This window comes from Eubalaena glacialis, chromosome 11, assembly GCF_028564815.1.
Source record: "Eubalaena glacialis isolate mEubGla1 chromosome 11, mEubGla1.1.hap2.+ XY, whole genome shotgun sequence".
Classification (NCBI taxonomy): domain Eukaryota; kingdom Metazoa; phylum Chordata; class Mammalia; order Artiodactyla; family Balaenidae; genus Eubalaena; species Eubalaena glacialis.
Window position 1 is genome coordinate 92,106,615 of NC_083726.1, and position 27,263 is coordinate 92,133,877.

General features: G+C 40.6%; 1 protein-coding gene across 2 annotated transcripts in view; it reads right to left on the reverse strand.

Moving 5' to 3' along the window:
• FAR2 (fatty acyl-CoA reductase 2) overlaps nt 1–20,650 on the reverse strand; it is a 171,187-nt gene extending 150,537 nt beyond the window's left edge. Inside the window, exon 1 of one of the 2 annotated variants that reach the window (XM_061204722.1) lies at nt 20,584–20,650. The gene's annotated coding sequence lies outside the window, so the exon portion shown is untranslated. Of the gene's footprint in view, nt 1–19,957; nt 20,196–20,583 lie in introns of those variants that run through there. The other variant, XM_061204723.1, reaches the window with a different exon arrangement.
• Between the last annotated feature and the right edge of the window lie 6,613 nt (nt 20,651–27,263).

Below are 27,263 nucleotides of genomic sequence, written 5' to 3' on the forward strand. Positions count from 1 at the left end.
CATCAAAAATGAATATAGAATCATTTTTCATTGATTTTCAGGAAAATAGGACCCTACTCTCAAAGCAAATATATCTACTATATCCAAACCATGGGTGTTTCAGTACCAAAGGCTTCTTTTGACTCACTCTCAAAATAGATTTTTGAGTTGGAATTGTCTCTCTTAACTGAAGTTATGCTTCAACAATAACTATATTTTTATGTTAATGCTTGCCTAATGACTGTACTTTAAACTTTGTGGGTCTCAGTTTCCTCATCTGCAAAATGTGTAACCTCCAGGTTTGATGGAATATGGGTTTTGTAAAGTGCTTAGCACAGTACCTTGACTTAAACATTCAGTAAAAATAAGGGTGATTTCAATCAGTCATGATTTCTTATCCTGCATTTCATTGTTCCTTTGTGTGAATTGTATCATTGCATTGACACCAGCAAGAGGAAATAGACCAATTGCAACCTTGAGTCTGAAACCAGTTTCACTAAGGATGAGGTTTACAAACTAATTAGTTAAAAAGCAAAACAGACAGGGAAGGATCTCTTTAAACAAAACACGAAAATCTCGGTAAAAAGAGAAAATGTTTGCTAAATTGACCAACATTAACAGTTAGAACTTCCGTTCTTCAAAACTCACCAGAAAGAAACTAAGAAGACAAGTCACAAATGGGGACTTATATCAATCCAACACCGTGAACCATGGTTAATATACGGGTGACAATGGGCAATGATCATAAAAGCTTCTTTAAGAAACTGCAGCTAGTACTGCTTTTACTCAGGAAAGACATGCTTTTCTCTTTCTTTTCAAGAAGAAAATGGTCTTTTTTTTCGTTACTTCTCTAGCATCCCTCAGTTACCCCGTCTTTTGGGCCTCCACTCAGGGCCACTCTTAGATGTCCCATGCTCCTTTTACCCTCCCTGCAGGGCCAGCCTGGTGTCCGTAATGTCAAGGGCCCTCAGATGGTGGATGGTATTACACCCTGAGGGAGATGGAAACTGTGCCCATGGATGCCAAGGGCCGGGCTGGGGAGGGAGCGTGTAGTTTGAGAAGAGGAAGAGGAAGCCAGTTGCAACCCAGGAACTTTGATGTTAAATTTCCCTTTGGAGTAGAAACCAATGCCTGTCTAGATGAAAGCACTGGAAACAAGCAAAATGGCAGCAGGAGCCATCCTGAAAGTGAATACAGCTGTACCTTGGTGGACTAATTGCCTAACCAAGGCCTCACGCCTGCCTGAACGTAAGGATGGGAAAGAGGCTTAAACAGTTACATTATGCAATGTCTATTGTTCTTGCCAAATTAAACTTGGTGCAATAAATTTTGAACAAGCAAAAAAAGGTTTAATAATAAGGGAAATATTTCTATGGCACCTTATCATGTATAGACTGCTGCCTTTAGACTGTGATGCATATGAACTCATTTATTTCTCAGTCCAACCCCTTAGAAAGTGTCTGTTACTAGGTTGAAGCATGTGAAATTGCCAAGGTTCAACCATTTTGACCTACAAATGGCCACTGTGGCTGGTTCAGCCTACATTTTCTCTGCATTTTACAGATGAAGAAATCCAGATGCAGAGCACTTAAGTAACTTTCCAGAAAGTGTCAAGCCTGGGCCCTGATAATCGAGCTTCTGTTTCTATAGTCAACCACTGTTGACTTTCTATAGTCACTTTCTATAGTCAAGTCACTGTTTCTATAGTGAACCACTGAAAAATACTGCCTCTCTACCACACTGAATTAAAATGACAGAAATGGTTTCTTCCAACCTAAAATTTCTATGCATGAATCTGTGCTATATCATTCCCAGTCTCCATACACCAATCTCTTCATGCCTTGCCTATTTCTTTTGAAATGAATCAGCGCTCACCCAGTCACTAGCTGGAAATCTCAGAATAGAATTTTCTTTCTTTTTTTATTTCTTTACCATCAGAATCCAAATGATATTGATTAAGTCCACCTCAGCAGGAGCCACAGAATCATTGGGCATGAGAGCTAGAAGGGATTTCAGAGATAATCCAGTCTTTTTTCTAATACAGACATAGTCACTGAGCGAGCAGGGAGGAGAATCAGGACAAGAGTCTGGACTCCTGAGCCCAGGTCTGCTCTTCTCTCTCCACCTCTGTTCTCACATTGGACTCATATGCTACAGATAATGCCTCTTTGCTTCTCTGCAGTTTCAGGACCCATCATAACTCTCTAACCCTTGCCCATGACAATAGCTCAACTCACTGCGCCAATCACTCTTCTAAATGTCTTACATGTATTAACTCATGAATCAGCACAACAACTCCATGATATTTACTATTATAAACCCCATTTTACAAATAGGAAACCAAGGTACAGAAAAATTAAAGTGATTTACCCCAGGTCACACAGCTTGTAGACCAGCGCCAGAGGCCATGCCCCCATCACGCAACCATATGCCCTTTGTCCTGCCCTGCTCTTCACTGGGCAAAGCTTATACTCACTTCTTTTAGGAAGCAGTTCTCAATTCTCCCCTCAGTCTGTTGAAAATCGTATCTGCCAAACTCTCTGAGTCCCCACGCAACATCACCTTATATGGAATTGGCTACTTATTTGTCTGTTTTGTCTGATGGCCTGCAAACACCTTAAACATAGTGACTGTGTTTTACTCTTCCTAATACTCACAGGATTTGACACAACACCTGATGAGACGTAGACGTAGAGTATGGACTTGAGGGGGAAGGGTAAGCTGTGACAAAGTGAGAGAGTGGCAAGGACATATATACACTACCAAATGTAAAATAGATAGCTAGTGGGAAGCAGCTGCATAGCACAGGGAGATCAGCTTGGTGCTTTGTGACCATCTAGAGGGGTGGGATAGGGAGGGTGGGAGGGAGATGCAAGAGGGAGGAGATATGGGGATATATGTATATGTATAGCTGATTCACTTTGTTATACAGCAGAAACTAACACACCATTGTAAAGCAATTATACGCCAATAAAGATGTTAAAAAAAAACAGTAAACAAATATTTGTTGACTGAATGCATGAAAGAATGAAGGGCCACCTAAATCTTTCTGTCTTCAATTTCTCCTTATTCCACCTATCTTCCATCCTGAAGTGAGTTGGGGAAACTAGTGAGACATTAGTGTGTAAGTTCCATGGAGGCTGGTAAACCCTTTACTTATCTTCCTTAATAACCAAAGATAAGTCTTTTGCTTGTTGTTCCCCAAATGTTTGGTCATGAACTCATCACACTACTAAGACAGGGATTTTCTTCATCCACAGTCACTATATCTGGGGCCCAAATTTGTTTTAAATTTTATACTTTGACTTCTGAGTGTGAAATAAAATAATTTATTTCACTTAATCCATTAGACCAGAAATTAGGATCCTACAAGCAGGTAAAATAAGTATTTTGATCTTAACACGGAGGGACCTAGAACATTCATTCATAGTCACAATGGGCTTCAGAAGTCATTACAGTGAGATATATTTTAAATGACTTCATGTTTAAATGCATTAGTTCTAACTGAGATGTCCAGGCTACTACTGTGTCCCCTGACTTGAAATCATATACATAATTCTCATAAATGATCAATTGGATATCCAGATGGATATGCAGTTTTTATTTCCCAGATCACATAAAAAGTTGATCGCAGATGGATAGTAGATTTTAGTATGAAAGGCAAAACAATCTAGTCTTTAGAAGAGAACAACTTCCTGATCTGTAAGTAGGCAAAAAGCATTAACAATAAAAGACTAATACTAATACATTGGGCTCTATTAAAATTAAGAATTTGTGTTCATCAAAAGAAAAAATTAAGAGCATAAAAAGGCAAGCCACAGACTGGGAGAAGGCATTCACAATACCTATATCTAATAAAGGTATTGCATCCAGGATAGATAAAGTATATGCACAAATCATTATGAAAAAAATTAGAAACCCAAAAAACAAATGGGCAAAGACTTGGGCATGTCTCAAGAAAAGATATCCGAATAGCCCATATACAAAATGGTGCTCCACCGTCAGTTACCAGAGAAATATAAGCAAAACTACTATGCCACACAACTACTCTCCCACTGAAATGACTAAAATGAAAAGAACAGACAATGAGGAGTGCTGACAAGTGGAAAAAGTATAACCTCTTGACTACTGCTTCTGGGAGTATACGCTGTACAACCACTTTGGGAAACTCTTTGGCAGATTTTATTAAAGCTCTCTACATAAATCAGTTCCACGTGGAAGTAAAGCCAACTGTAGTATGCACGTATGTTCAACAAAAGACATTCATAAGAAAGTTCTTAGTACTACTCTTCCCAAGTTCTCAGTAGCACTTGGTAGTGGAAACTACCTAACTGTTCATCAACAGTAGAGCAGATAAATTAAATGTGGTATATTCACAGTATGGAGTACTAGACGGCAATGAGAATGAATACACAAAACTTTGCTTTTTTAACATCTTTATTGGAGTATAATTGCTTTACAATGATGTGTTAGTTTCTGCTTTATAACAAAGTGAATCAGTTATACATATACATATGTTCCCATATCTCTTCCCTCTTGTGTCTCCCTCCCTCCCACCCTCCCTATCCCACCCCTCTAGGTGGTCACAAAGCACCAAGCTGATCTCCCTGTGCTATGCAGCTGCTTCCCACTAGCTATCTATTTTACATTTGGTAGTGTATATATGTCCTTGCCACTCTCTCACTTTGTCACAGCTTACCCTTCCCCCTGCCCATAACCTCAAGCCCATTCCCTAGTAGGTCTGTGTCTTTATTCCCGTCTTGCCACTAGGTTCTTCATGACCTTTTTTTTTTTTTTCTTTTCTTAGATTCCATATATATGTGTTAGCATACGGTATTTGTTTTTCTCTTTCTGACTTACTTCACTCTGTATGACAGACCCTAGGTCCATCCACCTCACTACAAAAAACTCAATTTCGTTTCTTTTTATGGCTGAGTAATATTCCATTGTATATATGTGCCACATCTTTATCCATTCAACTGTTGTTGGACACTTAGGTTGCTTCCATGTCCTGGCTATTGTAAATAGAGCTGCAATGAACATTTTGGTACATGACTCTTTTTGAATTATGGTTTTCTCAGGGTATATGCCCAGTAGTGGGATGGCTGGGTCGTATGGTAGTTCTATTTTTAGTTTGTTAAGGAACCTCCATACTGTTCTCCATAGTGGCTGTATCAATTTACATTCCCACCAACAGTGCAAGAGGGTTCCCTTTTCTCCACACCCTCTCCAGCATTTATTGTTTGTAGATTTTATGATGATAGCCATTCTGACCGGTGTGAGATGATATCTCATTGTAGTTTTGATTTGCATTTCTCTAATGATTAATGATGTTGAGCATTCTTTCATGTGTTTGTTGGCAATCTGTATATCTTCTTTGGAGAAATGTCTATTTAGGTCTTCTGCCCATTTTTGAATTGGGTTGTTTGTATTTCTGATATTGAGCTGCATGAGCTGCTTGTAAATTTTGGAGATTAATCCTTTGTCAGTTGCTTCATTTGCAAATATTTTCTCCCATTCTGAGGGTTGTCTTTTGGTCTTGTTTACGGTTTCCCTTGCTGTGCAAAAGCTTTTAAGTTTCATTAGGTCCCATTTATTTTTGTTGTTATTTCCATTTCTCTGGGAGGTGGGTCAAAAAGGATCTTGCTGTGATTTATGTAATAGAGTGTTCTGCCTATGTTTTCCTCTAAGAGTTTGATAGTGTCTGGCCTTACATATAGGTCTTTAATCCAGTTTGAGTTTATTTTTGTGGATGGTGTTAGGGAGTGTTCTAATTTCATACTTTTACATGTACCTGTCCAGTTTTCCCAGCACTTATTGAAGAGGCTGTCTTTTCTCCACTGTATATTCTTGCCTCCTTTATCAAAGATAAGGTGACCATATGTGCGTGGGTTTATCTCTGGGCTTTCTATCCTGTTCCATTGATCTATATTTCTGTTTTTGTGCCAGTACCATACTGTCTTGATTACTGTAGCTTTGTAGTATAGTCTGAAGTCAGGCAGCCTGATTCTTCCAGCTCCGTTTTTCTTTCTAAAGATTGCTTTGGCTATGCGCGGTCTTTTGCGTTTCCATACAAATTGTGAAATTTTTTGTTCTAGTTCTGTGAAAAATGCCAGTGGTAGTTTGATAGGGATTGCACTGAATCTGTAGATTGCTTTGGGTACTACAGTCATTTTCACAATGTTGATTCTTCCAATCCAAGAACATGGTATATCTCTCCATCTATTTGTATCATCTTTAATTTCTTTCATCGGTGTCTTATAATTTTCTGCATACAGGTCTTTTGTCTCCTTAGGTAGGTTTATTCCTAGATATTTTATTCTTTTTGTTGCAGTCGTAAATGGGAGTGTTTTCTTAATTTCACTTTCAAATTTTTCATCATTAGTATATAGGAATGCTAGAGATTTCTGTGCATTAATTTTGTATCCTGCTACTTTACCAAATTCATTGATTAGCTCTAGTAGTTTTCTGGTAGCACCTTTAGGATTCTTTATGTATAGTATCATGTCATCTGCAAACAGTGACAGCTTTACTTCTTCTTTTCCGATTTGGATTCCTTTTATTTCTTTTTCTTCTCTGATTGCTGTGGCTAACACTTGCAAAACTATGTTGAATAATAGTGGTGAGAGTGGGCAACCTTGTCTTGTTCCTGATCTTAGTGGAAATGGTTTCAGTTTTTCACCATTGAGGACGATGTTGGCTGTGGGTTTGTCATATACGGCCTTTATTATGTTGAGGAAAGTTCCCTCTATGCCTACTTTCTGGAGGGTTTTTATCATAAATGGGTGTTGAATTTTGTCAAAAGCTTTCTCTGCATCTATTGAGATGACCATATGGTTTTTCTCCTTCAATTTGTTAATATGGTGTATCACATTGATTGGTTTATGTATATTGAAGAATCCTTGCATTCCTGAGATAAAACCCAATTGATCATGGTGTATAATCCTTTTAATGTGCTGTTGGATTCTGTTTGCTAGTATTTTTTTGAGGATTTTTGCATCTATGCTCATCAGTGATATTGGCCTGTAGTTTTCTTTCTTTGTGACATCTTTGTCTGGTTTTGTTATCAGGGTGATGGGGGTCTCATAGAATGAGTTGGGGAGTGTTCCTCCCTCTGCTATATTTTGGAAGAGTTTGAGAAGGATAGGTGTTAGCTCTTCTCTAAATGTTTGATAGAATTCACCTGTGAAGCCATCTGGTCCTGGCCTTTTGTTTGTTGGAACATTTTTAATCACAGTCTCAATTTCAGTGCTTGTGATTGGTCTGTTCATATTTTCTATTTCTTCCTGGTTCAGTCTCGGAAGGTTGTGCATTTCTAAGAATTTGTCCATTTCTTCCAGGTTGTCCATTTTATTGGCATAGAGTTGCTTGTAGTAATCTCTCATGATCCTTTGTATTTCTGCAGTGTCAGTTGTTACTTCTTTTTCATTTCTAATTCTATTGATTTGAGTCTTCTCCGTGTTTTTCTTGGTGAGTCTGGCTAATGGTTTATCAATTTTGTTTATCTTCTCAAAGAGCCAGCTTTTAGTTTTATTGCTTTGCTATTGCTTCCTTCATTTCTTTTTCATTTATTTCTGATCTGATCTTTATGATTTCTTTCCTTCTGCTAACTTTGGGGTTTTTTTGTTCTTCTTTCTCCAATTGCTTTAGGTGTAAGTTTAGGTTGTTTATTTGAGATGTTTCTTGTTTCTTAAGGTAGGATTTTATTGCTATAAACTTCCCTCTTAGAACTGCTTTTGCCGCATCCCATAGGTTTTGGGTTGTCGTGTTTTCATTGTCATTTGTTTCTAGGTATTTTTTGATTTCCTCTTTGATTTCTTCAGTGACCTCTTGGTTTTTAAGTAGTGTGTTGTTTAGCCTCCATGTGCTTGTATTTTTTTACAGATTTTTTCCTGTAATTGATATCTAGTCTCATAGTGTTGTGGTCGGAAAAGATACTTGATATGATTTCAATTTTCTTAAATTTACCAAGGCTTGATTTGTGACCCAAGATATGATCTATCCTGGAGAATGTTCCATGAGCACTTGAGAAGAATGAATACACAAACATTTGAATGAATTTTACGAACATAACGTTGAGTGAAGAAGGTGGATACAAAATAATGCACACTGTATGATTTTACTTACACATAAAACTCCAAAAACTGGCAAAGCTAATTTATGTTTGAATCTTGCTAATCTATGACTTAGAGGTCAGGATAATGGTTACTTTGGCTGTGAATAGGTAATGACTAGATGGCAGCTTATGGGATGCTGGTAATGTTTTATTTTTTTTTTTTGAGTCTGGAAGCTGAAATCTGAGAGCTACTTATTATTGTATTTATGATATATTCACTTTTGCACATGTAAGTCATACCTCGTAAAAAATAATAAAAATCACATGGAGAAGAAACTCTTGGTGAAAATACTTATTACTTATGTTCATTATTAACCTATACCTAAAATGCATAGGTTTTGGTTTTGTTTTTTGTTTGCTTTTGTTTGCTTTTTGTGGTTGTTTTGTTTTGCTTTGTTTTGTTAGAGTAACACTGAAAGCGCCTTGTAGTTTCATCACCATATTCCATTGTGGTAAGGAGGAATCAAGTATTAGTTTCCTGGGTGTTATGGATTGAATTCTGTCCTCCTAAAATTCATATGTTAAAGTCCTGAACTGCAGTATCTCAGAATGTGACCTAATTTGGAAATAAGATTATTGTAGAGGTAACTAATTAAGTTAAGATGAAACCATACTAGAGTAGGGTGGGCCCCTAATCCATTATGACTGGTGTCTTTAAAAAAGAGGAAATTTGGACACATAGATATGCATAGAGGGCAGGGGAGGTAAAGACACAGGGAGAAGATGGCCATCTACAAGCTAAGAATAGGCCTAGAACAGATGTTTCTCTCACAGTCCTGGGAAGGAACCAACCCTGCCAACACCTTGATTTTTCTAGTCTCCAGATTTCTGAGATGCAGGAAGGGAGGGTGATGCTAAAAGCTCTTCTGCATTAGGGAAACCCACCCCCCCAACACACCTGCCTCAACTAGCATCTCATACACTTGGCAAGGCTGCTGTAGGGAACGGGGAGCAGTGGAAGGGGCTAGGCAGGGGAATGACATGATCCTTTTTCTGTTTTGGAACAATGGAATGTTCTGAATCATGTGACACACTGAAGATGGATGAGGAAAACCTAAGCATCTCAAACAGTTCTATGATCCTCGGGAAGAATCCTCAGAAGGGACCTTTCCTGGGTCTGGAGGTCTTCAAGGAAGTAAATAGCCACTTGATTATTCCTAAAGCAGTGGTTTCCCATGTTGTTTTGGTCACGACCTCTTTGAAACTCTGTTGAAAGCTATAAATCCTCCCATCAGACAGATACCCATACTCATCCAGATTTAAGAGTACAGGTGAGGATTTTTAAAACAGAGTATTGGTTTTTGATCTCAGTTGTAGAAATAAAGATGGATGGCTGAAGATAACGGGGTTTCCACTTGTCATCACACAGGAAGCCAGCAACTAACTACTAGCCCTATGCCAAGACTCAAAGGTACCGTTCTGGAAACTCTGTAACTTTCCCACGTTGGTTGTTTTTGCTCTCCCCCTATTTCTTTATCCACAATGAATAGCAGTTACTTAATTCACAAAGAGATTGTACGTCTATCTTTAAGGGCAGAAAGGAAAGGGGGAAGCATGAAGATTGAACCCAGTCCACAGCCAGGTTTGGGGAAAGAGTGAGTAACGGAGAGGAGGGCGGCACAGGCTAATTAATCCTCAGGATTTATGGTGAATAAAGGAGAACATTGTTTCCTTGGGGAGAATTTTCATTATCTTCCCTGTGGACTTTAATTCATTTTAATTCCATTTCCCATCACGCTCTTCTTGGTATTAACTGCTCGGGGCTATGGGAAGCTAAATCACTGACTGAGGCTGGTTAGGAGGGGGAAGAATGGGAAATAAAAATATATGAGTATTTTATATTTTCACACTGAGGATCTTCGCTGAAAGATTTCACAAACTCCAAAGTTTTTCACAAACTCCAAAGTGCCCAATGAATAGGGGGCACTAAAGCTTAAGGGGAGGTACTATAACTTGTTCACCACTATATTTGCAGAGCTAAACACCTGGCCTGACACATGGTAGTAAATTGAATGAATGAATGAATGAATGAATGAATGGAAAAAAATGCTCATGGGATTTGCAGTCATACCATTTGGATATTATTCTACACTCAAATAGATAAGTGACAAGTCCCTTTATGTCTTTGGGACTGACTTTTTCTTTTCTATAAAATAAGGGAATTAGATCAAATATAGATAAGGTACTTGAACATTCTACAATTTAGAATATGAATAGAGTTAGTTAAGGCAAAGCTATTTGCAGTCACCACTATGTGGAGTAGATAAGATGGTGCAATATGTATGTATGTATATAGTATGTCTAAGAGTTTAGGGAAGGCTAATTTGAGAAGGTTTCACTCTGCCCTAAAAGGAACTGAGACCTAAATTTACCTAAAGTGCAATCCTGTGATCAGCAGCGCACTCAGCAGCACTTGCATAACCATTGCTTCAGGCAGGACTGGACCAAAATAGTAAGAAGAAAAGAAGGAAGAAGCAAGGTCACAATTCTACTAAGGAGAGAGGTTTGGCAACTACAGGTTACCAAGAAAGAAGGAAACTGCTTATCTGGATGAGAACTATTAACTCTTTCAAACTCTCCTGCAGCTTGGAGAATAGTTTTGTAAGTGGATCTTAATGCTCTCAAAGCTTCTTGGTATGAGAACAAGTGTCCATCCTTTAGATCATACACTTATCTTCAGAACAAATAGGTCCTAAAGGTCTCATGTAAACAAACACAATGGAAACGAGTCAATTCAGAATGAGACAACAGTTACAGCATAATAGAAATAAAAATACACAGACTGGCATAAAATTGATTTCATTAATATTTATCAGGGTATCTTATTTACACTTAGGTTTCATGTGGAATTAAGTGGACAGTTTCTCTTAAGGTTTAGACAAATACTTCTATTTTTATTAAATGAATATTATCTACCTTTAAGATGCTTTTATTACTGGATAAAACTACGCTGCTACTATCCACACACCTTTTGGTATTAAATGTCCTTTCTTGAAAATAATAATAAAAAATCTTTAATACATGCACACATAGTGAATTGTTACACAGAGCTTCTTTTGTTCAGGTTATCAAATTCTTCTGGGCAGATTCTTCCAGTTTCTTGACAATATTGTGCATTGGTGGATCTAACTCTGCTTGAAGCGCTTAAGTGGTTTCAAATATGTTGGGACCAGACACATAATTTAACCATCTTCCTAATTTCCAACTATCCTGCCCTCAAGAATACTGGAGTTTGTGCTGACTTTTGTGGAATGTGTCCTCTCACTGACCTATGATAAATAATGCACCATTTTTCTTAAATGATCTAAAATGTGGAGCATTTTCACAATGACTTTTTCTCATCTCTTGGCTCAGGAAATATTATTCTTGCCTCCTATGGTCATCCTGTTATTCACCAGAGAATGTTACTGACCCAGCACCTCCCAGCTGAGGTGGATGGATGACTAAGTGGATAGAAGAGGCCGGATTTTTGCCTTTTTTTACACAGATTCACAAGGAAGAGCTTTCCCTTCTCCTCTTCCCCTCAAGTGTGTGTTTCAACATTTTGGAGCCATCTCTGGAGGAGCCTAGGAAGTGAAAATGCATTAAAAACACGGTAATAGCATGTCCAAAAGCCAAAGGGGACGCATTGTCAACTGCAGCTGGAAAGGGCTTTTGCTGGACTGCAGAGGTTAAGGTTACAAAATTATTTAGGACTTTAAAAATAAACCACGACTAAAGCAATAGACACATGCTATTTTTAGTGTCTGCCAATTAAAGTAAGATGAATTTTTTTCACTGTCTACTTAATCATGTTGTTCTCTACAAAAAGAAATATATAATATATTTTGCTTTGATATAGTGTTGACTGAAGTGGAAAAACGGCTATTGAATAAAGATCTCACCTGAAACCAATCCTTTTTTTTTAAATTTTATTAAAGGCAGGTCTCTGAATTAGTCATGGAAAGCCCCCTGATGAATGTGGCTGGCAATCTGTTTGATTCCCGCAGAATACTGTGCCCTGGAAACATTTTGTGATCACAGCGATAGACCTAAGCACAAGCCTCCATCTCCCATCTTCTGGTTCTAAGTCCCATGGAAGCACCTGCACCAGCTGTCCCCACATTTGTACCTGTGCTGTGATGGTTATGTATGAAGTACCTGGGGAGTCTTGTACCAAAAATACAGACTCAATGAGGGTGTGGTGAAAAGGGAACCCTCTTGCACTGTTGGTGGGAATGTAAATTGATACAGCCACTATGGAGAACAGTATGGAGGTTCCTTAAAAAACTAAAAATAGAACTACCATACGACCCAGCAATCCCACTACTGGGCATATACCCTGAGAAACCCATGATTCAAAAAGAGACATGTACCACAATGTTCATTGCAGCAATATTTACAATAGCCAGGACATGGAAGCAACCTAAGTGTCCACTGACAGATGAATGGATAAAGAAGATGTGGCACATATATACAATGGAATATTACTAAGCCATAAAAAGAAACGAAACTGAGTTATTTGTAGTGAGCTGGATGGACCTAGAGTCTGTCATACAGAGTAAAGTAAGTCAGAAAGAGAAAAACAAATACTGTATGTTAATGTATATATATGGAATCTAAAAAAAATGGTACTGATGAACCTAGGAGCAGGGCAGGAATAAAGATGCAGACATAGAGAATGGACTTGAGGACACGGGAAGGGGAGTGGGAAGCTGGGGCGAAGTGAGAGAAGCATCGACATATATACACTACCGAATGTAAAATAGATTGCTAGTGGGAAGCAGCAGCATAGCACAGGGGGATCAGCTCGGTGCTTTGCGATGACCTAGAGGGGTGGGATAGGGAGGGTGGGAGGGAGGCTCAAGAAGGAGGGGATATGGGGATATATGTATGCATATGGCTGATTCACTTTGTTGTACAACAGAAACTAACACAGCATTTTGAAGCAATGATACCCCAATAAAGATGTATAAAAAATAATTAGTAAATAAATAAATAAAATAGGCATGGGGTGGGGATGATGAAAAATGTATTTGTCACCCCAAACTTAAGACTGTCACCCTTAAACCATCACTCTTCACAATAAGGATGCATTAATAAAAAATAGATTTGCTTTATTGAAATAAAAATCAGAGATGACTACTCACAGAAGATCCATGCTTAGAGGTAGCAGACTTCAACAGTTAAGTAATATTGGGGTTAATTACCCCCTCTACCTCTTAGATGCTGGGTATGTTTATCTGAGGCCCCATCCTTTACATATGAATTCAAATGTTTGAATAACTTTCAAAAGCTATCACCTGCAAGACTGTCTTCTGCACCTCACATTGGCAGCTAACACTAGCTACACTAGTCATCCACAATAGATGGCACTGTCATGACTCCGACGGTAATAACATTTGAGGAGCTTCTAGACTGTCAATTTACCTATTTGTATTTCTACCTTGACATGGACTGAATGTTTGAGTCCTCCCAAAATGTGTGTGTTGAAATCTAGTCTCCAATGTGATGGTGTATGGAGGTGGGGCCTCTGGGAGGTGATTAGGTCATGAGGGCAGATCCCTTGTGAATGGGATTAGTGCCCTTATAGAAGAGACTCCTGAGAACTCCCTTGCTCCTTCCACCATGTGAAGTTACAATGGAAAGAAGGACATCTATGAACCAGGAAGTGGTTCTCACCAGACAGCACATCTGCTGGTGCCTTCATCTTGGACCCGCAGCCTCTAGAACTGTAAGAAATAAATTTTTGTTTTTTATAAGCCACCCAGTCTATGGTACTTTGTTATAGCAGCCTGAACTAAGACTACCCCTAATATATAAAACAAATCTATTAAAATTATCTATGGCCAGTGAGTTTAGTAGCCTAGAGCAGGGGTCGGCAAACATTTTATGTTAACGGGCCAGATGGTAAATATATTAGGCTTTGCAAATCACAGCTACTCATTACATGGAGCACCAAAGCAGCCATAGACAATAGGACAAACAGGTGCACGGCACTGGATGATTTCCAATAAAACTTCACTCATGGATACTGAAATTTGAATTTCATATAATTTTCATTTGCCAGAGAACATTATTCTTCTTTTGAATTTTTTCAACCACTTAAAAATATAAGCACTATTCTTAGTCCAAGAGATATACAAAAATAGGCAGGATTCAGATTTTGCCCTCAGGCCATAGCTTGCTAACCCCTAAGCTAGAGCACCAGGTGGATGAAGCCGTGGCCAGAGTCCATAGCTGTCTGAACTTGTCTCTTCTGCTCTGCTCTGCTCTGCTGGTTATTCTTTGGTCATAAATCGCACTTCTGCCTCCATCCCACCACCACGCAAATGCACTGGGGACCAGTAAAGAAGATGTATGAGATTCAGTGCAAAATCATTGCTCCTACAGACGTCCTACGTATTCACACTGTGTTGCCCTGCCGGGGATATACTACGAACATCAAATAAGGCTCAGACCTCCCATGGGACATGAAAGGTCCTGTGAAATCTTCCCCATTGTCTATGCTTCAGCTTTCTCACGTGTACATCTAGACTTGACAGAATGTACCTCCGAGAGGTCCTGCATAGCCTTGCCAGGGAAGTAGAAGTTAAAATTTTTTAAAAATTGTTTTTAGACTGCAGATCTTGCTTGTGAATATCTCTTCATCTATTATCCATATGGTAGAATTGTTTTCATCATCAACTCAGAACTTATTAACAGAGTCAGTTCAATTCCGGTCTTCTGCTTCCTTCCAACTAAGCAGTAGTATGAAAGACATGAGAGAAGCTGATGGTTAATACACAGCTGTGGATGTTAAAAGGTTTAATCTATTAATATAGGGCAGCATTTCCCAAAGCGTGTTACGCTGAATGCTGACTCTGTTAGATGTTCTGCCAAAAAAGCACTTCAAGGTCAAGTAAGTTTAGGAAATGCAGCATAAAATATCTCTTCTTCCTTGATGATTCTTAAAGTGTATTATTAGTATGTTAAAGGCTTTGAGGATTCCCACAATAAGACTGCTTAACTAGGTTAAATTAAGTGTTTCTCAAGCTTATGTGATGAGGGAAGCTTTTTTTCCTTCACTTGACTGTTATTAATATCCCGAGAAACTAATGGTCCACAGACTACATTTTGGGACACTGATACAGACAAGGTGGAAGAATGGAAAGCTTCTAAGCAGGGGAGTAACTTATGTTGTAGAGCAATCACTTTGGTGGGGATCAGACTTTTCTCTCCGGGTTTTCGTCATTTTAGGAGATTACCCCATATGCCATCAGTGTGCTCAAGTCAGAAAAACAGAAGTCATATTTGTTGTGGTGGTAACCTCTCAAAAATTATAAAGTTCGTGAACAGTTCACTAATAATCTCAACAGTAGAAATGATAATATGAAAAGCATATTATCTTCTGCTCTCTCACCTCTATCCCAACAGCCTGGCACACTTTCCAGAGATACCAGGCTGCGTTATCAGTTTCCATGTCACTTTTCAGCTCTTCTGTGGCAACTCTAAATCTTATGCAGCAGGAGGCTATGGTTTTGGATTATAAACATACAGCAGTATCTACTGGAGGAATTTATTATCACACTTCTTTGCTTAGCCACTTCTCATCGCCGATCTATCACCAAGGTCTATCAATTCTACTTCTGAAATGCACTTCAAGTCTGCCCACTTCTCTCCATCTTGCCTGTCCGCACCATCACCAGCTCTGTCCTATTTCCAATCCCTGATCCTGCTAGCCCATTCTCCTAATTGCAGCCACAAAGGTCTTAAAATTTAAATTAGTCTCTGGCTTCAAAGTCTTCAAAAGCTTCTCATTAAAATAAAATTCAGAATCTTTATCAAGATCTGTGAGGATCTACATGACCAGGCTCCTGCCTAGCCACCCCCCAACACACACACACACACACACACACATACACACACACACACACACGTCCGGCCTCTCAGCAACTCCCTCACCCAAAACACATGCCTTCTTTCTGTTCCTTGAACACTTCCAGGTTTTTCCTCTCCTTATAGTCTTCCTACTTGCTATTTCCTCTGCCCAGATTGCTTTTCCCTCCATTCTTTTTTTTTTTTTTTTTTTTTTGCCACGTTAATCCCTATGTTTCCTTCAAATATCAATTTAAATCTTTCTTTGTCAGAGACCTTCACAAACCACCAAATCTGAGTCAACCCCTGGTTTTTTCATTGTACCTGTTCTTCTCCATGCTACTTCCAAAATTTTCTTATTATATGTTTATTTTTTAAATGCCTGTAAGATCCAAAAGGATAGGGGACACATCTGCTTTATTCCACACTAAATGCAGAAAAATTGGCATTGTGTCTGGTCACAGAATGGGCTTAATAATTATGTATTACATGACTGAAGCTAACCAGTGGAAAGTTCTCTTCGTTTTATCTCCTGCCTTTTCCTTACATGAAATTTTAGTTCCATCCAGATTTTCATCTTTTGCACAATTATCACCCAGAAGGTTCATTCATTCATCTCTATTAGGAGTGGAATTTTAAGGGCCATCTCATGTAACTCTCCTCTTAAGCTTCTCTACCATTTCAGTTTATTTTATTCTCTTCTTGGGAACTCATTGCACTTATTTTCTGTACCATTCATTTGGTGCCTAATCTTATATTGCCTCTTAACAATGTATCTGTTATGTTAATTAACACCTTATATTTACATATTTCGTCTTGCCAATGATGTCATAAATCTATCGAGTACAGGACTTGGTACTTCATACCCTAAAGTTCACAGCACGCCTCTGCACAGAGTAGCTGCATGAAAGGAGTCTCCATCCACCTTCTCTGGTGCCCCTATTTTAAGACTTTGATACGGAAGTTTGACCCATTTCCTTTTACTCTATTTTCTTCCTCAACCCTTCCAAGTGTGTTGCCATCATACTGGGAATGAAAGCTGTGGAAAGGATAAGTTCTGAGGTCAGAGAGAAGCAATAAAGGGAGGAGTGTGGGTAAAGAGGACTGGCCCAAGTTTTCTAAGTTCCTCCCCCAATGGTACAGAAGGTGAAGACAACTTGGTAGGGGACTAGGTGTACTTTATATTGCCAGGTATCTCCCAGAATATTTAAAAGAGTGCCTTGCTCAAGGTTTTGAAAGTATGAATATTTAAAAGTTAAATGAGGCAAAAAGGATACCTTCTCAAAAATTTCAATCAATGACTCAGTTTTTCATTGTTCAATTTTGGATGAATTCCACCAAAACATCAATTTAATTCAGGAAGTATCTTTGGGATCCAGGAAGGTATTCTGTACTTTTAGTTGCCAGTTCCAATCTTGACCAAATAAAGACTTTTAAGGAATATTTAAAATACCACAAACCGTAGCTACTTTTTGTTTTATTTTTTCTCCCACCAAAATATGAGGGTTATAAAGGTTCTGCAACCCTTTTAATGTACTTAACCAGCCTTCCTCAAGCTACTTCTGAAACATGGATTAGAAAAGTTAAGCCGGTAACAATACTGTCTTTGTTAGTATAGTACTGTTCAAGGTAAGTTGACAGTTTTACAATTATTAGCTCTTTTTACCTACCTGTCTTCACAATGACTTTTTAAGATGAATAGAGTAGTAGATAGTGTCTGTTATCTTTATTTTGTCAATGAGGAAATTGGGCGTAGAAGGACTTAATGACAGAAGCATGCAGCAGCTAACTTTCTGTTTGTGTCAGAGAATTCACCTGCAGCGTAGGATGGCTGAGACAGGGTTGTTATTCAGGAAGTGCCAGAACAGGCTTGTGAACCTGGCCTCAGGACTGGCTACAGAATTTGCAGGGTCTAGTGTAAAATGAAAATTTGGAGCTCCTTGTTTGAAAATTACTAAGACAGCTGACAGCGACAACAGAACATTAAACCAAGTGCAGGGCCCTTCTCTAAGTATTGGGCCCTGTGAGCTGGCCCTGCCTGAGGCCTCTGAGCCTCTAACATCTGGGTGATTAAGTATCAAGGAGGCTGTGAGCACCTGAAATTGTAGGCAGAATTCTGTTAATATGTATATGCTTATTTTTCATATTCCATAGCTTTTATCAGATCCTTAAGTGGTCTGTTAACAAAATAAAGCATTAAGAATGCTTCTTCAAGAGTAATGTTCTCAAAGAAACCAAACACAGAGTCACAAGAGACTGGCAGGGACAGCATGTGCATGTTCCTTCAGAGACTATTTGTACATGGCGTGAGTTTTCATGGGTGCACATGTATTAATGCAAAGACAAAGAAATCTTAAGGCTGCCCAGATGTTGCCAGAAAGAAATAACATCTGAATGTACCTTCAGAAGATAGGAAAGGGAATGGTGAGACATTCAAGATGATGATGTGCTTCACAAACCCCAAAGTGATACCCAAGTATGAGCTATTTTATTTATTTTTACTCCCTTAAAGGAAGCTTCTCCCTCTTCTTCTGTATTTAGATGTCACGCTCCCTCTTTTAAGTTACAGAGAAATGTAAGATTTACCAACTCGTGGTGATTTATATCAATTTTATAGATAATTATAACCCAACGTTAGAAATAGGAGTAAAGTAGGAATTTGTTAACAAAGCAGGTTCAGAAGATGCCCTCAGAAACAGGGAAAGAGTGCTCTGAAGACCTGCATCCCGAGAAATACTACAGAAGAAATGCTGCAACTCTTGAGTCTGGCGGGTAAAACCCCATGGCCATCTCCTAGAAGTCTCACACGCAAATATCCCTAATAGCGGATTTTGCTGAAAGCCCTGCTCCTTCAGTCTGAGTGGCTGCCTTAAAATTTTATTTAGTCTCTTTGCCCTTTTAGACTAAATATGCTCCTCAGCCAAATCTCCAACTCATATGAATGGGGATACAGAGAGATGGGTAATTGAAGCAGCAGGGAAATTCTCAAATTTCCATTTGCACAGTGTCAAACTTCTCTTGATGCAGCCTCTAGCAAGTAGAAAAGCACGATTCACTTGAGTTTCCTGGTCAGTCTGCTGTCCCCACTCTTGTACCTCTTCATGGCACAATGGGACAATCTACATGATTCAACCAGCCGCCGAAGCTCTGGCAGATCCAGAGAGAACCTTGGTTGCTCACACCTGGTAACTCATCCTTCGAAGAATAAGTGTTCATAATTCTACTCATCCCACCAGGTGAAAAGTAGGAGGTTTCTAGGATGAAGTCAGTCATTAATTCTTTTAATTGAATGGAACTGCCCCGTGGGTAATCGCCAGGGGTGCCAGCAGCCTTCCCTCAAGCCATCTACACCAGTTGGAATCTGGTACCTGCTCCCGTGCTACCTCCAAGACGCCCAGGGCCCTCAGGAAGCGGTGGAAAACTTCGGACGGGGACAGACCCCGCCCCGGCCGCCCCGGGGCCGCTCCGGCCCTTTTCAGCCTGGAGCTCGGTACCCGGAGAGGCCCGGGTGGGAGGGTCCGGGCGTGCACAGCCCAGGGTGGGACTAGGGGTCGGAAAGCGCGCCCCGACAGTCCAGGGCGCAGGGAGGGCGGCCGCCGCGCCCCACGTGGCCCTGCTCTCTCCTGGAACAGCCCCGGGGGCCGAGGAGGCCTCCGCCAGACCCGGCCGGCGCCTCTGTCTCCCCGGGCCCGCGGCCGCGGCGTGGCTCCCAAGTTAGCCCAGTCTGCCTCTTCCCGACACGCGCGCCCTTCCCGCCCCCGCGTGCCCCACCTTGGCGGGCGATGCCGGCGCCCAGCGCGCCTAACCCGCGGCCAGATGGCTGGGGGCGGCCGGGGACAGCTCCGGGGCAGAGCCGCGGAAACCGCGCGTCTCCCCGCCGGGGCCCGAGCCCACCCTGCCGCGGGGCTCCGCGGCTGCCTCGCCCTCTCTGCAGACCCCGCCGAGCCCTGCCTCCCGGCCACCCCGGCCGGCTCCTCGCCGGCGGAGGCGTGGGCGTTCGCGCGGCCCGGCTGCGACCCTGAGTACCTGCTCCTCCGGCGCGGGGCGGGCTCAACTAGTGGTCCTCTAAATCCCGGTCCTTCCCCGGGGCTCCGGGAAGTGCTCCGGCCACGAGGAAGCTGCTCTCGTCTTTCGGCTCCCAAACGTGACACTCTATATATCCGGCTCGGAGACTGGGTGTGGGGCGGGAGGAAGCCACCCTCCCTCCGACCTTCCCCTCGGCCGCCGCGGCCTCGGCGTCGGGCGCGGAGCTGGCGGCGGCCTCCGCCCGGGGCGGGAGGAGGGCGAGGGGCTGGCGAGGGCCCTACAGGCCGCGAGGGGACCGCATCGTGGGCAGGGTGGCCGTCCGCGCAGGGCCGCCCCGCAGCTTCCATTCATTCAGCTCCGAGCAGATCCACTCGCTATTACTCCCGGCTTGGATTTTTTTCCCCATTTAAAAAAAAATTGGTGGATGAGGGGGAAGGGAACAGGAAAGGCGCCCCTCTCTGGTCTGGAAAAGGAGAGCTCCTACACCTTGAGAGAGAGAGAGAGAGAGGGAGGGAGGGGAGGGGGGAGAAAGAGAGACAGAGACACAGAGAGATGGGGGGCAGCGGGAGACAGAGGGTCAGAGGTTCTACCGTGAACTCTTGGAGGACACACCTTTCCCCACCCACCCTAGCAGAAAAGGCAGCCAAAAATCCGAGTTTACTCAGCTCGTCCGTACTGCACGCGCAGTGGGAGGGATGCTCTGCTATCTGCTCCACACTGCGGAGGCTCCTGGCAATGACCGACCAGGGCAGTGTCCTTTTAAAAATCCAGGAGGGGCCGGAGGCGCGGTTTACTCATGTCCAGGGTGTGGAGGGCAGAAATCAGGCTCTGTCTGCGTCTGGTGGGAGTGGGTAGGTGGATAGGACACTAGAAAGGATCAGAGATGCGGCTGCAAGAACGCAGCCGGCCAGCTTTGCTCATCAGAGCTTCTCATCAGATTAAAAAACAAAAAAACAAACAAAAAACACAAACAAAAGCAACAACAACAACAACAAAAACGTTTTGTTTATAAGCCTGGTAGCTTAGCTTTGGGGGGATTTGCTTAGGTCACTGTTACATTTTAAACGGGCAAACTGGACCGTCGTCAGGGAAGACTTGTAGAGGGACAGACAGGCACGTGAGTGGAGCTGTCACAGTCCTCAGCCAGGACGTGCTGAAAAACGGCCAACGCCCAACCTAATTTCTTGGACAAGGTGGAAGGTAAATTCCCAAATAAACATGCTATGTTAAGAAAAGCCAAAAAAGGAACATTGCCCTATAAGTTGTCTTCATTCTCCTCATTACAACAATCGACATACAAAGAAATAAAATTTAATTCATGCAAGTTGGAGTTAATACAAGCCATTTTTTGCATTAAAAAAAAATTCACACCCATCTTGAATTCTCTTCTATTGGACTCTCTTCAATTGAATGTATTAAGCAAAGTGTAGCCTAAAGTCACGGTGGCTAATTTTCCACGGTGATTACCTGAAAGCAAGAGAGACAGAAAAAGTTAGGACCACATAAATATACTCTTCATTATCCCTCCTTCCACTCGAGAATAAGTCTGAAAGTATTCCCAAAACAACGTGTATGTCAGCACTTGAAATGACACTGTCAAATGGTGGTGAGATTGAAATCACTGCTATGTGATGAGTGTTGAAATCACTCATCACATAGTGGAAAAGGTAAATTGTTACAACTCTTTGAAAAACAATTGGCAACAAGTTTCCAAGGCTTAAAATGTTGAGTCACTCAAAATTTGTTTTATTGTTCTGAATCTTTTGATATAGGATTCTCATTTCTTAGAATATATCCAAAGAAAGTAATTCACAAAAGAGAAATGTCATATGGACAAAGTTCATGTTTATTACAACACTATTTATAAAGTAGAAAATAGAAAACATACTTTCAGTGGAGTGTTGATAAATAAAATGCAACATTATTATAGGTTATAAAACCATAATTTTATTTTCACCATTTAAAATAATATTTATGTATGGATAATGTATTCATTTGCTGGGACTGCCTTATCAAAGTACATAGACTGGGTGGCTTAAACAGAAATTTATTATCTCACAGTTCTGGAGGCCAGAAGTCCAAGATCAAAGTGTTGGCAGGATTCTTCCTCTGAAGGCTGTGAGGGAGAATCAGTTTCATGCCTCCTACCTAGCTTCTAGTGGTTTGCTGGCAATTTTTTTTTTTTTTTTTTTTGGCTTTTCTTAGCTTCGAGAAGTATAACCCTGATCATTAGTCATATCAGATTAGGGCTCACCCTAGTGGCCTCATCTGAATTTATGACATTTGCAACAGTCCTATTTCCATATAAGGTCACATTCTGAGGTACTGAGGGTTAGGACTTCAACATATGAATTTGGGGAGCGGGGATGTGGAGAAAGGCACAAATCAACCCATAAACATATAATAGCAAAAAAGAGGCAGTGTAGTTGTTACTGAGTCCAAGCTCATACTGCTTACCCCGAGACAGGCCAATAAATCGAGAGAGGAGTTGGTGGGGAAAGGAACAGTGACTTTATTTGGAAAGCTGGCAGACCAAGAAGATGGTGGACTTGTGTCCCAAAGAACCATCTTGCCTGAGTTAGAATGCAGACCTCTTTTATACTAAAAGGGGAGGGAGTAAAGTCAGTCATTTCCTGGTTCCAGTCAGCCTCCAGAGGAGATGTGTTAATTTCATTCTTCCTGGAGTCATTCGAAGGTGGGCCTGGTCAGGATGTTTTCTGTGAGCCAAAGTTATTTTAGCTTAATGCTCATTACCTGGAGGCAGGGTTCCCAGAGATGGACCATTATGTACAATTTATGCTTATAGACAACATCCCTTTAGTGATTAACTTGTAATAGAATACAAAGTTTCTTCCCTATTACATAGTGGGTTGAATGGTGGCTCCCAAAAGATACGTCCTGGTGCAAATCCTTGGAACCTATGAATGTTACCTGATTTGGATGAAAGAGTCTCTTTATATGCAATGAAGTTAAAGGTCTTCAGAGGAGATCTTCCTGGATTATCCAAGTGGGCCCTAAATCTAATGGCAATTGCCTTTGTAAGAGAAAGGCAGAGGGAGATTTGAGACATGTACATATTGGTTAAAGTGATTTGAAGACAAGGCAGAAATTGGAGCAAAGTGGCAAAAAAGAAAAAGAAAAACAAACAAACAAAAAAACCCAGGAAAGCCAAGGAGTGCAGACGGCCCGCCAGAAGCCGATAGAGAAGGAAGGATTCTCGCCTAGAGCCTCCAAAGGTTAAGGAACATGGCCTTAACCTTGAGATCAGACTTCTAGCCTCCAGAGCTGTGAGTGCATAAAATCCTGTTGCTTAAGCCACCCAGTAATTTATTATCACAGCCTTAGGAAACCAAATCAGGCAGTTTGGGGTGGAATTCTATGTATTTACTTTTTGGTTTTTTCTTGAAAGAGTGATAAATGATTCAAAACCATTTCAAGTGAGTATTTTACTAGAAATCTTAAAATTCTCATCCACTTTTGAAGGGATGGGCAGAAGACATGCTGACGATTTTATCGTTTTGCAAAATAAACTCTCCAATAGGCACAAATGCTGATAAAACTGCAAAGAGTTCTGATCCTGTGCAACGGGTCAGGTGGTTCTGCATCCTCACACATGGTGTACATGCGACTCTGGTCGAGACAAATTCAGCTCCATGCCAATTTGATTAGAGAATAGTCTCCAGGGTTGTATCTTAAAACCATGGTTGCTCATGGTCAATATTGAGAAATAGATTATTATAATTACTGACCTCTACTTTGAAAGTCTTCTCTCCCTCGCTATTGCTCAGTGACTTACCATTATATTCAACCCCATAAAACAAATGTTTCTCTGTCAATCTGCCTGGAAGTTTTTCATTTAATATGCAAAATACTTTTAAATATGCCATATCTAAAATAATATGTCAGATCATTCTAACGACACCTTAAATTTGGAGATTGTGAATACACTCAGTGTTCCCAAAGAGTGTTGTCATTGCCCAATGCTGCTGAAACAAACCCTGTTTCTGTTGACTGAGAGGAGAATCATAAAAATATAGTGTTCTAGAACTCAAAAGCTCGTCCTTTGGGCCCACTATCTTACTTGATAGTGGTGAAGACTAGACTTTATGTCTTATCTAAGGTCACTGAATTAGTTTTCTGTTGTTGCATAACCAATTATTATAACCTTAGTGTTTTAAAACAGTACCTATTTATTATTATCAAGTTCTGTAGGTCAGTCATCAGACATGGTGTAATGGGTCCTTTCCTCAGGGTTTCACAAGGCTAAAATCATAAAGTCAGCCCAGGCTCTGATCTCACCTGTGGCTTGGGGTCCTCTTCTGAGCTCTTTCTTGTTTGTTAGCAGGATTTAGTTCCTTGCAGCTATAGGACTCAGGGCTTCATACTCTTTTTTTTTTTTTTAATAAATTTTATTTATTTATTTATTTATTATTATTATTATTATTTTTTGGCAGTGTTGGGTCTTCGTTTCTGTGCGAGGGCTTTCTCTAGTTGCGGCGAGAGGGGGCCACTCTTCATCGCGGTGCACGGGCCTCTCACTGTCGCGGCCTCTCTTGTTGCGGAGCACAGGCTCCAGATGCACAGGCTCAGTAATTGTGGCTCACGGGCCCAGTTGCTCCGTGGCATGTGGGATCTTCCCAGACCAGGGCTCGAACCCGTGTCCCCTGCATTGGCAGGCAGATTCTCAACCACTGCACCACCAGGGAAGCCCCGGGCTTCATACTCTTATTGACTGTTGGCCAGAGTTTGCTTCCAGCTCCTACAGGCCATCCTCCGGTGGGTGCTAACCATGTGTACTCCCACAGCATGTTGGTTTGCTTTTTTAAAGTCAGCAGAAGAAAATACCTCTTTCTCTCTTCAAATCTCTAACCCTTTTTAAGGGCTGCAACCCAATTATATGAGGGCCACCTAGGATTAACTCAAAGTCAACTGATTTGGTACCTTCACTTTCTTCATATAACATAATCACAGGAGTGGAACCCATCATAGGCACAGTTCCGCCCCCTCAGGGGAAACGGATTATCCAGAGCATCTAAACTTGAGTGCGTGGTCTTGGGGCCATCTTAGAATTCTGCCCATCTTAGTAACTTAGATGGTAGGAACCGCAGCAGCAGAGCATTGTTTCCTACCCTACTGAACTTCTTTTGTAAAAGAAAAATTGCTTCTTATTATCTGGCCGTTTTATGAGACAGATAGATATGGATTTTTACAGAATTTTTTCTTGTCTTCTTTTTCCTTATGGAGATATACAGGTCTTTAAAAGTTATATGACTTCTTCATTGCCAATTGTGAAAGTGTAACAGGTGAAGACTAAACTCATATATTCTGATTCCAAATGTAGTGTATTCAAGTGCTTTCTCAAACCTGGGGTCATAACATCCAGAGTCTTTTGAGAATGATGCCACTGAGAATTCTTTTGAGAACTCTATTGTGAGAATGCAATAGGGTTACAGCTGAATGAACTAAAAGAATATCCTCTCTATTGAGTATTACGCAGACATTAAAAAGAATATCTTAAAGCTATGCCAGTTGAATTGCACTACTTTCCAAGAGGTTTAGTTTATGAAGAAACATGGTGTAAAACATGTGTAATATGATCTTGTTCATATTAATCAATGTGAAATACCTGAATATGTATGTGTTTACGTAAATATATAGGTCTACAAAAGCTTGGAGAAAAATATGGAAGGATACATACTAGGTTAGTAACATGTTAACTTGGTTGGTGAAGGAGAGGCACTAATGCAGGTGGGGGAAGTGAGAGGGAGGAGTACCAGGCAAAGATGGAAAAAGAAAAAGAAAGACTAAAATAAAAATTAAGTTATCATATGTTCACATCTATGTATTTATTTAAATTATATGAAAACATTTTTAATTTAAAAAATGCTAAGAGTCATCACGCCATCCCAACAAGTAAAAAGCTAAACAAAGTGAAAAATGAATAATTCTTTTTAGATTTGTCAGAGAAATGAATTCACAGGGCAAACTGCTGCCACCAAAACTGGAGAAACAGACAAGTGGATACAGAAAATCACAACTGACAGGAGCAGAAACCTTCAAGTTATCAGTGTCACAGTAAAAAAACCCTGAACTGTAATAGATGAATCGCTGGAGCCTCAGTGTGGACAACTTTGAGAGTTACAAACTCCAGGGGGACAGAGTAATGGGGCAGGAGTGGGGCACACTTTTCTGAGTTTTACTTCCAGGTCTTCTACAAGGTCCTCACAGTGAAAAATCCCCGGGTACTTCCATCAGGAGAAGGGGAAAAGGAGCCATTTGAAATAAGCCAGAACATTCTGTTCTTAACAAGGCTTGCCATCAAGAAAAACTATTTTACTAGATCCTAACCTGTTGGGGTTTTATCAGAGCCCAACATAACTGCAGAAAGGGAAACACCTGACTCCAGCCCCCTCTGCCATCTCATTCCATCTAAGGGGGGAAAACCAAGAAGAACATTTGAAGTTCACAGCCCAGGGGCATAGGCTCACCAAAAGACTGAGACATAATCGTAGGACTATACAATGCTTCCCTTCTTCACACCTAACCATTGCATTACTAAATGCCTATTTATTGTAGTTACTTTTACCAAGCACTCATGTCAGCTTTCAACAACAACAACAACAACAAAATTACAATGTATACTAAAGGCAAAAAACACATTTTGAAGACACTGAGCAAGTATCAAAATCGGAGTCAGACATGGCAGGAAGGTTGAAATTATCAGACCAAGAATTTCTTAAAAACTATAATAAAGATGCTACGGATTTTAGTGGAAAAAGTGGACAACATGCAAGAACAGATGGATAATATAAGCAGAGAGATGTAAATTCTAAGAATGAATAAAAAGTAAATGCTAGAGATCAAAAACATTGTAGCAGAAATGAAGAATGCCTTTTGGGCTCATTCATAGACTGGGCATCACTGAGGAAAGAATCTCTGAGCTTGAGAATACCAGAAGAAAAAGAAAGAGAGAAAGAAACAGAGCAATATTTGAAGTAATAATCATTGAGAATTTACCCAAATTCATTTCAGACACCAAACCACAGATCCAGAAATCTCAGAAAAACAAGCAGGATAAATTAAAAACACAAAAATAAAACCCCAAAACTACAAAACCCAACTCCAAAACCCACACCAATCTACAAATGTACACCTAGGCATTTCATATTCAAACTTCAGAAAATCAAAGATAAAGAAAAAAATCAAGAAAGAAGTCAGAGTAAAAAAACACCTTACCTATAGAGGAACAAAAATCAGAATTACACTGAACTTCTCCTCAGAAAATGTGCAAACGAGAAAAGCGTGA